At 48.6% G+C, this 12,362-nt stretch overlaps 1 pseudogene; it reads left to right on the top strand.

Annotated features, from left to right (window-relative positions):
* Nucleotides 1–8,287: 8,287 nt before the first annotated feature.
* On the top strand, nucleotides 8,288–12,058 carry LOC136388087 (m7GpppN-mRNA hydrolase-like; annotated as a pseudogene).
* The last annotated feature ends 304 nt before the right edge of the window (nucleotides 12,059–12,362 follow it).

The following is a 12,362-nucleotide window of genomic DNA, read 5'->3' as shown; positions in this document are numbered from 1 at the left end:
TTAGGTCATATAGCGGGGACTTGTGAAGTCAAGGCTGTTGAGTGACTATTCTGAGTCCTTCACATGGACACACGGTTGCCTGAGGTTGGGTCAGAGTTATCAAGATTTACAAACAATGATAGAAAACTAAACTCAAGCTGATATGCATTTGTGCACAGGAACTAAAAAATGCTGGGACAGTGGCTTCAGGCATGGCTGGGTCCAGGGACCGGAATGAGGAAGACCTGGACACTTTCATCATCGCAGGCTCTGCTTTCCCGACTCGGGACTCCATTGTCAGGCCGGCTTTTACTTGCCATGGCCCCCACATCTCCAGACTTCTAGCATCCTCACTACTCTCCTAGCAGAAGGGAGCGTTTTCCCCAGTAATTCTAACATATTTCCAATAGTTGAATTTCATTGGTTCTGCTTGCTTTATAGGGCCATCCCTCAATCAATCATTGTGGAATATGCTTATTGGCCTGTCTCAGGTCAGGTTGCCATTCTTGGTGTCCCGGGGTACAGGGTGGGGGGTAGGATCAGCCTCAGACTGGGAGCATAGGGAGTTTATAAAATTGAGGTGCCAGTACCAAAGAATGAGGAATTATAAAATTGGGGTGCTGGTATAAAGGGGTGATAGTGTCTGGGAAGACTATGTTATAGATGTTGGGGATAGGCGGGTCCTGGTGAGAAGAGGCCTTGAGTGTGGTTTGCTGACCCCCTGGCCCTTCCCCACAATGAGGTGGGCAGGCATCCTGCAGGTCTAGCCCTCCTTCCCCTTCTAGCATCTGCTGGGACTACATCATGACCATCCTCATGGAGGAGACTGTCTACCTGCACTGCCATCAATAAGGTAGGAATGGGGGTGCACACGGCTGAGCTGCTCCTCCTGGGTCTCCTGACTGCCCCCCACACCCTTATTAGCCATGCAACCTCAAGCAGTTGACTTCATCTGTGTGAGCCTCAGTATTACCTTTTGTACAATGGGGATCATAACATAATGTATGTCAAATGACATACATTAAGGGCTCAACATCAAACCCATGATGTTAGTTGCTGATACTTACTGAGAGCTTATGATATGCCAAGCATGGTTCTAAATATTTACATGTTTTTTATTTAATCGTCACAATAACCCAGTGATAGGGGTTGATGCTGTGACTCCCAGTTTAGAGGTGAGAAAGCAGCTTGGCACGAAGACACATGCTTGTAAGCTCCTGGACTCAAAACCAGATCTTTGTCACTCCAAAGTCAGTGCTCAGCCAGTCTGGGATCAATAACTAGAGTTCCCCTTTAAAGTACTAAGAAGGTATATTCACAGCAGAGGGCCATCCTGCTTTGGAGAGCAAGGAATCTGTTTCCTATCAAGGCACAAAACATTAAATTTATTTAATGAGATAGACCTGGGTTCAGATCCAGGACTTGTGAGTTATCAGCTGTGTGACCCTGAGCACATTACATAACCTCTCTGAGCTTCCGTTCTAACATTTGTAAAATAGGAAATAACAGACATGTGTTATGTTTTGAGGACTGCAATAACATGGTGCATTTAATGTGCCATGCTTCTATACAGTAAGTGCTCAATACATGCTATTGAGAGTCAGCTACTGCCTTGAGAAATGGTAGGTCTGAAACCCTCCATACAAAACTAAGTCAGATATATTTGTAGAGGGTGCTTGCGGGCATGAGTATTTGGGGCAGTTGTTTTCCTTTGGTGGGTGGCTCAAGTGAGGCCAATCACACCTTTTTTGACCATGTCCTACAGTTCCCAGTCAACACTGGCAAATGAGATGAAAGGGACTCAGGAGAGGTAAAACCTCCCGCTGACCTTCTGCCCAGGCCTTTCCCAAAGCCTCAGAGCAGGTCCGCTGGTCTGGCTCAGCATGCCTGCGGGGATGTGTTGGCTGGGAGGGCCTCATCATTATGCCTTATCATGACTTCCTGCGGGGTGTTCGGTGGCCTGGGCATGGTGGCAGCGGACAGCAGGGGGACAGTGATGTTGGTCAGCTAGGACGGGACCCCAAGGCTGCCCTTCCATTCCTGAGGGAGGGCACGTCCTGCAGTGCCTCCTGTGCCTGGAGAAGGGGCTGCTTCCTCGGGGGCAGCAGGCCCAGCACTCTACTCTCAGCAGGGGAGATGAGCGACTGTGGTGGCTCAGGGTGGCTGGGAGGGCGTTCACTCAAGGGGTGGTAATTCTTGCTGATGGGCTCTTGTGTGGCTTTTTGGGCTCATGCACATTCCATCAATATCCTTAGGCTGTGCAGGGTGGGGGACAGGTGTGCCCCAGGTCCCAGGGACCTTACACTGGGGCATGTTCTTTCAGGGCTAAGTATTTTCTAGACTGCATAAGCAAAGTTTACAGGGTCACGCCAATTTCACGTTGTCAGTGAAGATGACAAGGCCATGGATTATGTGCTCACGATCATCTACGCCAGCCTGCAGTCCAAGTTTGGTAAGCTGCCTTGTGTGGGCATTATCCTGAAAGTGACCCAGTCATTTGGAACTAGAAGACAAAAGGTTGAATTCCAGGGTCAGCAGGGGACCTGGAATGGAGAATTTCGTTTCCTGGAGGCCTCTGTTTCCCCAAATGAGAAAAGTAACCAATCTCTGCTTGGCTGGTTACGATGCTGCTGGCCAGCAGGTGGCATGGGCTTGTGGCAGTGGCCTGGGCTCTGCAGTCCTGGTTACCATGCTGCTGGCCAGCAGGTGGCATGGGCTTGTGGCAGTGGCCTGGGCTCTGCAGTCCTGGTTACCATGCTGCTGGCCAGCAGGTGGCATGGGCTTGTGGCAGTGGCCTGGGCTCTGCAGTCCTGGTTGAACTCGGGCAAGTCACTTCACCCTTCTGCGCCTCCGTTTCATTAACTATAAATGGGGATGTTGATGGCACCTATTTTATAGAGTTGTTGTGAGGATTAAATGAGATAAGGCACATGGCACAGAAAAAAATCAAAGGTTAGCTGCTATCATACTATTATAGTATTTAACATATTGTAAGGATTCAATGAGATAATGAAGTGATCCATTTAAAGCCCATAGAATAAGGGCTTGCGCACAGTAGGCACTCAGTAAGTGGTAGTGGAAGCAGCAGAGGTAAGCAAAGTAGGTGGCACTGGCTCAGGAGATGATAATACAGCTATTTGCTTGGTGGCTGTCATGAAACAGATGCTTCATAAATAGAGACTGTTGCTATGACGACCATCCTTACCACGGGCTATTGTTAGGATTAAGTGACTCGATATTTGAAAAGTTCTTGGAAGGAGGCCTGGCATTTATTAAGCACTGTATGGATGTGTGTTAAACAAATCAGTGTTAAGTCATAGGTTCTTTCTGGTAACTTCATTTTATTTAACACTGTGTAGCCCCACTGATCCTGTGTGATGGATAATGGCTCTGAGCCTCCCTTTGCTTAAGTGTCCTCGGCTGGGCAGTGAGGAGCTCTTTTGAAAGCAGACTTCCTTCTTGGCAAGATTGAACTAACCATGCCTGGCACTGAACGCTCCATCTCTCATCCATCCCTGAGTTGGATCTGCGGTATACTGCAGGCTTGGTGGTGAGGCTCTACATGGCTTGGGTTCGTGTTTTCACCCATGCATTCCTTCATGGCCAGCTGAAGCAAAGTCTCATGTTCCTGCACCATTAAGTGCCAGAAAGTGTCCTGAAGTGTTTGTACCATGTCCATTCCCACCCAAGATCCGGGTCTGGAGCTATCTCAGCCTGTCCATGGCATGCAGCCACTCCAGAGAGCTGATTCATTAGCAAGGACCAGATGTCCTGTGCCCACCTTCCCAGAAACCTCTCTCCACAGGGGCGCATCCTCCAACAAATGATCTGTAGGCTCTTGCTGGAAGCCAGGCTGGGTGTTAGGTGTCCCTTCTGTGGGGAATATTGTTGTTAGCCTCTGTGGCCCTCCATGTGCCAGTGGGACAGATGCCAGCTGTGCCCACCCACATCCCTCTGTGCACGCCACCCACTGCCAGCTCCCAGACTCAGGGTCTCTTTGCCTGAGGGGTTTCTCCAGCCACCAGGGATCCTCTGCCCATGGGTGGGGCACAAAGAAGTGTCAGGAAATGAGTGCTTCTTGGAGCGGCCTTCAGTAGTGACTGGCAGGAGGTCATGGGCAGGAGCCCAGCTCTCTCAGCCTCCATTGAGAAAACTCTGAAATGTGTGATCGACGTCCCCAAGAGCCCCCAGGATTTCAAGTCACAGTTCGCACAGTGGTAACTACTCCCCGCCTCCCCTTCCCACCCCACTTCACCTCTCCCCTACCTGTGCTTCCTGGGACACCTCCCAGATGAGCTATGTGCACTTGAATCCTTGTCTGCCTTTGAGGAAACCCCAGCTGAGTCAGTTTATTCAGACAGGGCTCCTCAGATGCAACATTTCGTTGTAATAGGGTCTGTCCTGGACATTGTAAGATATTAAGCAGTATTTCTGGTCTTCACCTACTAGATGCCAAACAGCAAATCTGCCCCTACCGCACAGTTTGTGGAAACCAAAAATGTCCGCAGACATTGCCAAATGTCCCCTGGAGGAAAACTGTCCTGACTGAGAACCGCTGCTTTAGAGAGAAGCTCATATCACTACACTGGATGCTGCCCTGCAGTGTGGCTGAGTGACTTGTGCTCTCCAGGCCTCATTCCCTTGTCTGCAGAGTGGGAGTGACAGCACCCATCCCCCAGCCAGGGTCGTATTCTGAGAACTCAGGAAGATGTGAATGTGACATGTGACAAATGCTCAGGGAGCAATAGTAGGTAACAGTGTCCTAAGTGCTGCTGAGTGTCAAGCCCCTTCTCTGCTCTCTGCGTCCTGATTCATTTAGTCTTCCCCCAGCTGCCACAGACAGGTACCCTTGTCATCACCGTCCCCAGTTTTCAGAGGGAGAAACTGAAGGCACAGAAAGGTCAAGAAACTAGTCCAGGCTTTCACAGGTGATCTTAGGCATGCCTGGGACTTGAACCCCAGTGGTCTGGCCCAGAGGTGGTACCTCCCACCTTCACTTCATGCAAGTTGTTTGAGGAGGAAGGACATTCTGGTTTCGCCCTCTTCATCCTCAGCGTCAGGTTCAGCCTACCAGGAAATGGTGAGGCCGTCCTCGGTTAGTTTTTGTGGGGGCCAGACCCATACAGAGCTAGTGCTTTCCGTCTGTGAGACGTATGAAGTCTTTCCTAGAGAAGGGCGTTAGTCAGACATCAGCAAACCTCTTCCTGTGGGCCGAATTGGCCCAGTGCCTGTTTTTATAGGAAGGTTTTACTGGGACACGGCCATACCCATTCATTTCCATACTATCTGTGGCTGTTTCCAGGACCCAACTGCAGTGTGGACCTGGACCAGTTGTGACAGCAGCTGTGTGGCCCACAAAGACAAACACTATCTGGCCCTTTACAGAGAAGTCTGCAGTGCCTGCCTTAAATAACAAAAGAGCAGAGTTTCACGCTGTGTGTGTGTGTGGGGAGGGGGGGGGGGGGGTGTCATACGGCCTCAGATGGTTCTAAACTTTCTTTCAGTGTCTGCTTACCACTGTCTCCACCTCCTGGTTCTTGGACTGCTCAGTGTGCAGAGGAGGCAAAGACAAGTTCTAAAGCATTGGGGACAAGTTCACAGACAGAGAAGAGTTCGTCAGACTGCAGTCTGTGACCCTCTCTGTATGTCAGGTGCGGCAGGTGCGACCAGATGAGGCGGCCGAGCACTGAAGTGAGGCCAGTGCACACTGAGATGTGCTGTCAGGTACAGTACACACTGAATAGTGAGATTAGGTGCCAAAAAATAAAGTATCAATAATTTCATATTGAGTATGTTAAAATGGTAACCTTATGGATAGATTGGGTTAAAGAGAATATATTGTTGAGATTACCTGTTCCCTTTTACTCTTTTAGTGTGGCTAGAAGAGGATTTTAAACTAAACATGTGGCTCATATTGTATTCCTATTGGACAGCGCTGGCCGAGTGCAGCATTTCTTACCCTTGGTGCTGTAGACATTGGGGCTAAATAATTGTTTTTGTGTGTGGGGGGGGAGGGGTGTCTCATATATTTTATGACACAGCATATCCATGGTGTCTCTACCCACTATGTAACAGCATTAGCTAATTCCCAAGTTGTAATAATGAAAATATCTCCAGACATCACCAAACGTCCTTGAGGGACCACCATTGCCCAGGTGAGAACCGCTGCTCCAGGACAAGGACGGTGCGGGGAGAGGAAGCCGAGGGGAAACAGCTGAGAGAGCGGACCGCGATCTCGCAATCTCGGAGTCTCATCTTCTAGGTTGCAACCTTGGCTCCACCACTTACTAGCTGGGTGGGCTTGGGCGGGCTGCTTAAATACTCCGTGCCTCAGTGTCCTCCCCTGTCAAAGGGGACTGTGGTAGTACGTGTGCTCAGGGAGCGGTAGCTGTTGTTAGTGGAAAGGGGGGGGGGGACCTCAGTCTAAAAGACAAGCTCTGTCAGGTACTGCGTCGGGGCCTTGGGTGACTAAGATGTGTCATCACGCCGAGCCTCAGCTTCCTCTTCTGTAGAATGGGAAGAGAAATGCAGTCCTTACAGGGCCAGTAGGATGAGAGGCTCTCCTCTGCCCAGCACGGCCGCAGCACAGAGGGGGTGCTGTATAAACAGCAGCACTCTGTCCCCTACTCACTCACAGTACAGGGGGGGACTGTGTGCGGGTGGGCAGGGGAGAGCTCAGAGCCTTAGAGACGGTTCTTCTGGTCATTTCAGTGTTTCTCCACCTCAGGCCATCCATTTCACAGGTGCCTTTTGTTTTGTGTCTCAATCTGTCCCTTACCTCTTGGGCAGCATGTCCGTTACCTCCATGGGCTCTGCCTTGATGCAGTTTCTCCGAGCTGATCTGTGTTGGTGGTGGCCTGGAGCAGTCGATGGGTGCAAACCAGGTGGGACACCACCCTCCTGACCTGGGCTAGACGCAGCAGCTCGCCAGTGGTCTTTGTGGACCAACTCTGCCATGAGGTCACTTGAGTCTTAGTCCCACTGAAGATGGAGGCAGAGGACAAATGGATGCCCTTATGCTGTCCAGCCTCCACCTGCAGGGCGCAGCAGGGAGCGTTGTGGGTTCTGTAGCAAAGGGATCCATTGGTGATGTCTGCAGGGTGGGGTCTGGGGACAGACATGCTTGCCACTCCTGGGCACAACTGAACAGTGTTTCCTAGGCTGTGTGTGAATCCGTTCGGAGTGTCTCTCTGTTCCTCCACCTGCAGGGCTCCCCTGACGCTCCTCTGTGAGAGTGTGAAGAACTGGATCCTCTCCAGAGCCTTCCATGGATGTGTTTTGACCTCATTCGCCATTGTGGTCTCCAGAGAGCATTCACGGAGTGCCTACTGCATGCTGTGATACCAGGGAAGGGGCCTGGCCCTGGAGCTGGACCTGTGCTCCTCTATGTCCTAGATGTCTAGTTTGGGTGACATTACATTAACTTTTTGGAGCCTCAATTTTCTCCTCTACAAACTGGGTATAGATTTTATTTATTTTCCTAAGAGAGAGCAGTGAACAATGGATTTTATTGGTAACGGGGTAGGTTTAATCACTGTTGCTTTCCCAGCACCCAGCTAAGAGGGGTTTTTTTTAAGACTAGATGGGAAACATGTATAAGGACCTAGCAGGTAGCTTTGCAGGTCACAGGAGCTCAATAACTGTCAGTTCCCTCCTAGGAACTAAAAAATTAAACTCACCATATATTTACTCTGATTATTTCTTTTTAACAGATGAGGAAACTAAGGCACAGAGGAGCAAAGTTACTCACCTAAGTTGACACAGCTAATAAGCAATAGAGCAAATTCTTAGCAGGTTTTCTTTCCCCAGCGTTTTAGCCCAGAGAGGGGAGCTAAAACTTGTGTATTTACAAGATTCTAGAGAAGTGTTAATACATCCCGCATGGCCCGGGAAATAGCAGTGCAGGTCACATCGCTGGGTCCCTGGAGGTGCAGGCAGGGAGAGCGTGAGTTCCCCTGTTCTGTTCCCCCCACTCCCAGTGCCCAGTGCAGGGCCTAGAATGGGGCAGTTGCTGGGTATTTATGGAACCGAATTGAAGAGCTTCCTAGAGAAAGGGGAGGGGCTGAAATGGGTCTAAACGATGTCACCACTGCTGTGGCTCATTCCTGATGGTGGCTGGGAGCCCAGATTCTGGAGCCACAAAGTTGGGGCTCAAATTCCAGCTCCACATTTCCTAGCAGTGCGACCTGTTCCAAAGCCTTGGTTTCTTCTTCTATAAGATGGGGATAATAACAGTACCTGATTCATACAGTTGTGGTGAGAATCAAATAAGATATGTAAGCTCTAGAAACAGCCCCTTGGCACATAGATGACCTGTATAAGGCTTAGCCGTTACATCATCATCGTTGTTGTCATCATCGTCGTTATCATCGTCATCATCTTGTCGTTCTCAAGGGCAAGTCCGCAGACTCCAGTCCAGGTGTTCTGTGGGCAATAATGATGACATGAGAGGGACAGCTAGAGGTAAGCAACACAGTTGAAATGCGCATGGGTCAACATTTTCTAGTGCCCCTGTGCGCCGGGTACTATGCCCTCCATATGACCAAGGCGGAGAGGTGAGGGGTGGCAGATTGGTGGCCATTTGTTTAAAGGTACAGGGCCATCTTTGAAAGCAGCAGGTGCATCTCTCTGGTGACTGACTTGCCAGGGCCTTCTCATCCGGCTGCAATTTGAACAAGAGTGGTCCACCTCTCCTGCTCTCTCTCTCTCGATGTGAGTCAGAGGCACCCAGAGGCCCAGAGAGCCTGGAGAGTCACTAGCCCCATCCTGCCCTCCCCTCTCTGCCTCCAGCTTGTGAATTAAATACCTTAGATTCCAGCAGAGGACGTGGTGTCACCCTGAGCAAAGTTGAAAATGTTATAGGTCCTCCCCAAGGTGACAGACCTATTAAGCAGTCAGGCCAGAAAGTGACTTCATCCTTCTGAACCTAGCCTTCCTGACCTGTAAATGGAGGGCGGTGGGAACTTGTTGGGTCATGAGAGTACACTAAGAAGTGGACGGCAATCTGGAGACTCCGTGAGAGGAGGCAAGGAGGCTGAATGCGGACGATGACCACTTCCCTCTCCCGCGGCAAAGCCTGCCTACTGCAGACATGTGTTTACTGAGGACCCACCTCTCAGCCCTGGTCAGTCATGTGATTGTGTCTCCGGACTTGCCTTGTGATGCTGGACCCAGACTGACAGCCGGGGTCTGGGACCAGTACCTGCAGGAGAGCACAGTAAGGCTTGGCCTGGCTCGGCCCTTGCTGGGGCAGAAACTGCAGGCTTGTCATCTCAGGAATAGACCCACCTGCTGTGGCGATTCGAGGATGTTGCGACGTGTTTGGGTTCTGCTTGCCCAAATTGGTGTCCCTCTCCTCTTCTTAAGAATTCTATGACCTAAAGTCTGCTTCTGCCCATTGGAATCAAGATCAAAGAGGACAAAAATACACCTGCTCGCCGGAAGTATAAAGAATTGATAATCGCCTGACCAGGCGGTGGCACCATGGATAGAGCGTCGGACTGGGATGCAGAGGACCCAGGTTCGAGACCCCGAGGTCACCAGCTTGAGTGCGGGCTCATCTGGCTTGAGCATAAAGCTCACCAGCTTGGACCCCAACCTTGGACCCAAGGTTGCTGGCTTGAGCAAGGGTCACTCGATCTGCTGAAGGTCCGCAGTCAAGGCACATATGAGAAAGCAATCAATGAACAACTAAGGTCTCACAACAAAAAACTGATGATTGATGCTTCTCATCTCTCTCCATTCCTGTCTGTCTGTTCCTATCTATCCCTCTCTTGACTCTCTCTCTGTCTCTGTAAAAAAAAAGGGAAAAAAAAGAATTGATCATCACTAAGCATTTATTAAGTGTCAGCTGTATGCTCAGTCTTGGACAAGGTGCTGTGAGTCCAGAGGGAGAAGGAATTTATAATGCAGTTGAATCTAGTTTTTCATATTCTCTCTTTCTTATCCATAAGCTCTTTTGTTATTTTAAACTCATCCTGAGACCCTCATCTCTTCATCATCATCCTGAAGGACCTGGTCTCATCCAGGCACTTGAGGTCCAGGACCATCAGTGTCTAGAATATATCCTCCAGCCCTTCACGTCCACTCTCTTAGCGCCTCCCTGGCTCCTGACTCCTATGTCTGTCTGCAGTGTTGACTGATGTGGAGCAACCCTGGGTGGCCTGGGCAGGGAGCTGGGCTGGGAGTCAGAAGGGCTGGGCCTGTCCTGCTGGACGGGCCTTGTGAGGTCAGGTTCTGCCCTGGGATCCCCCACGTGGTGGACTCTGGTCATTTAGGATTGTTCTCTTCATTCCAGCTGTCAGTTGATTTTCAAGGAGATGCTTCATGCTCAGACCAGAGGAAGCAATTTTAGCAGACATAGGGGAAGAGCTGATACAAACTTGGTGTGCTTGGGATGAAGCAGGTGAGACAAGCCTCTGCTGCTCTCCAGTGGCCAGAGTCTCCATGCTGTACCCTCGGTCCCAGGCAGCATCTTGGACAACCTCCGAGGTCCATTTATTTAGTACATTTCCAGCACAGAGAGCTATTTCATTGTGTTTGCAGATTAAACTTGCCCATTGGTTTTACTTGAATTTCTACATGCAGAACACACAAGGATGACCTTGGTGTAGGAGAAGGGGCTTTGCTCAAGTTATCTTCAGTTGTGTCCAATTTTGTTGCCTCAGAGTGAAGATGTGGAGAGAGTTTTGGATGACTGGAAGGAATAGAAACTGGCAATATCAACATATGGTGCTATTATTCTTGATGAGACACTTGAAAATGTACTGCCAGTTTGAAAATGTACTACCAGTCCGAGGGTCCTAGCCAAATCACGCTGGGCCGTTCACAGTGGAAAAGTAAATAGGAAGGAGCTGCTCAGGGTTGTACCGCCAGAGTGGGTTTTTAATGCCCTGGTTTTGATAGCAAATATTATTTTTGTAACAATAGTTGCACTGAACGTCAAATCAATGACCAGCTTGCTCATTTGTGCATCATTCCTGGAATTCCAAGCACAGATTTAACCTGAGAACTTGAGGGGAGATTCAGAACATTGTGTGATTCTCCACAGAGAAATTGCCATGTCACAGAAGTGAGATAACCCCAAATTTTTTTTTTTGATTTTTTTAAATTATTTATTTATTTATTCATTTTTAGGGGGAGGGGAGGAGCAGGAAGCATCAACTCCCATATATGCCTTGACCAAACAAGTGCAGGGTTTTGAACCGGCAACCTCAGTGTTCCCAGGTCGACGCTTTATCCACTGCGCCACTAGAGGTCAGGCTCAACGCTGTAGTTGAGAAACAGATTTCCTACTGTCTTTCTCAGAACTCTGGGCTTGTCAAATCTTTTTTTTTTTTTTTTATATATAATTTTATTTTTTTAATGGGGTGACATCAATAAATCAGGATACATATATTCAAAGATAACAAGTCCAGGAATAACCCCAAATTTAAGCTTGGTTTGGCTCCTGACAACTTTATAATGGCTATTTCTTTTGTCAGACCATTAATGGACTGGCTTTCTGGGTAATTTGGAGATTCCTCAGACTGTGACAATGAACTTTCTTCAGCTGGTAGCACATCAGATAAACTCACTGTGGGAATGGAGTCAAACCAAATTCCACCACAGTCAGCAGTTATTTCCTGATGGTTCTTTTGGTGACCAGTGGGTAAAGCACAGGCGACCAAGCAGCAAAAGCCATATAATAGTCTGTCTGAAATGTCTGATCTTTTAAAGGCAAAGAATCAAAGTTTGAGGAGAAATGACAGAAAATAGTATCAAGACTCAACAAAGTGAATGAAAAGAACAAGTGGGGTCCACAGGCAGCCAGCCAAGCAGCGGAATCCCTTCATGAAATATGGGAAAACAAAACAAAGCAAAACAAAAAGAAAAAAATTTTTTATCATGAAAACTTCAGGATAATTTTGAAACAGAAGCTGCATATGACATATCTGTCTCTGGTGAAGACCAGTTTTTAGACTATGTGGAGGGACAGTCTGGGGCATGAAATGGACATTGCAAATTCCCCTCTTCATCCAGAGCCTTATTGAGTTTCACGCTTGACCATAACGCCATAATGAAAATCTTTGACCTTTGATAGCAGCAGATGTTTTGCAGAAGTCCCCAAAGCAGGGACCTGTTGCATTTGAGTTGGTGTCTCTCAAGCCTTACCTTATTCAGTTGTTTTATAGAAATGCAAGGAGACAATGGTGTTTAGAAGAGATTGCTCTGTGTACAGAAGAGAGGGCAGAAATAAATATGAGTTGAGCTGCAGATGCTGTTATAAACTTTTCTACAGATAACCATCTGATGTTTGGCAAATAAATATAAGCTGCTTCTTATGAGGATTTTTTTCTCTGATTGTAGTTTTTATTTTATAGTCTGATGAAGAAAAAGAGTAT

Source organism: Saccopteryx leptura, chromosome 1 (assembly GCF_036850995.1).
Source record: "Saccopteryx leptura isolate mSacLep1 chromosome 1, mSacLep1_pri_phased_curated, whole genome shotgun sequence".
NCBI lineage: Eukaryota > Metazoa > Chordata > Mammalia > Chiroptera > Emballonuridae > Saccopteryx > Saccopteryx leptura.
This window is presented reverse-complemented; position numbering and strand designations above follow the sequence as displayed.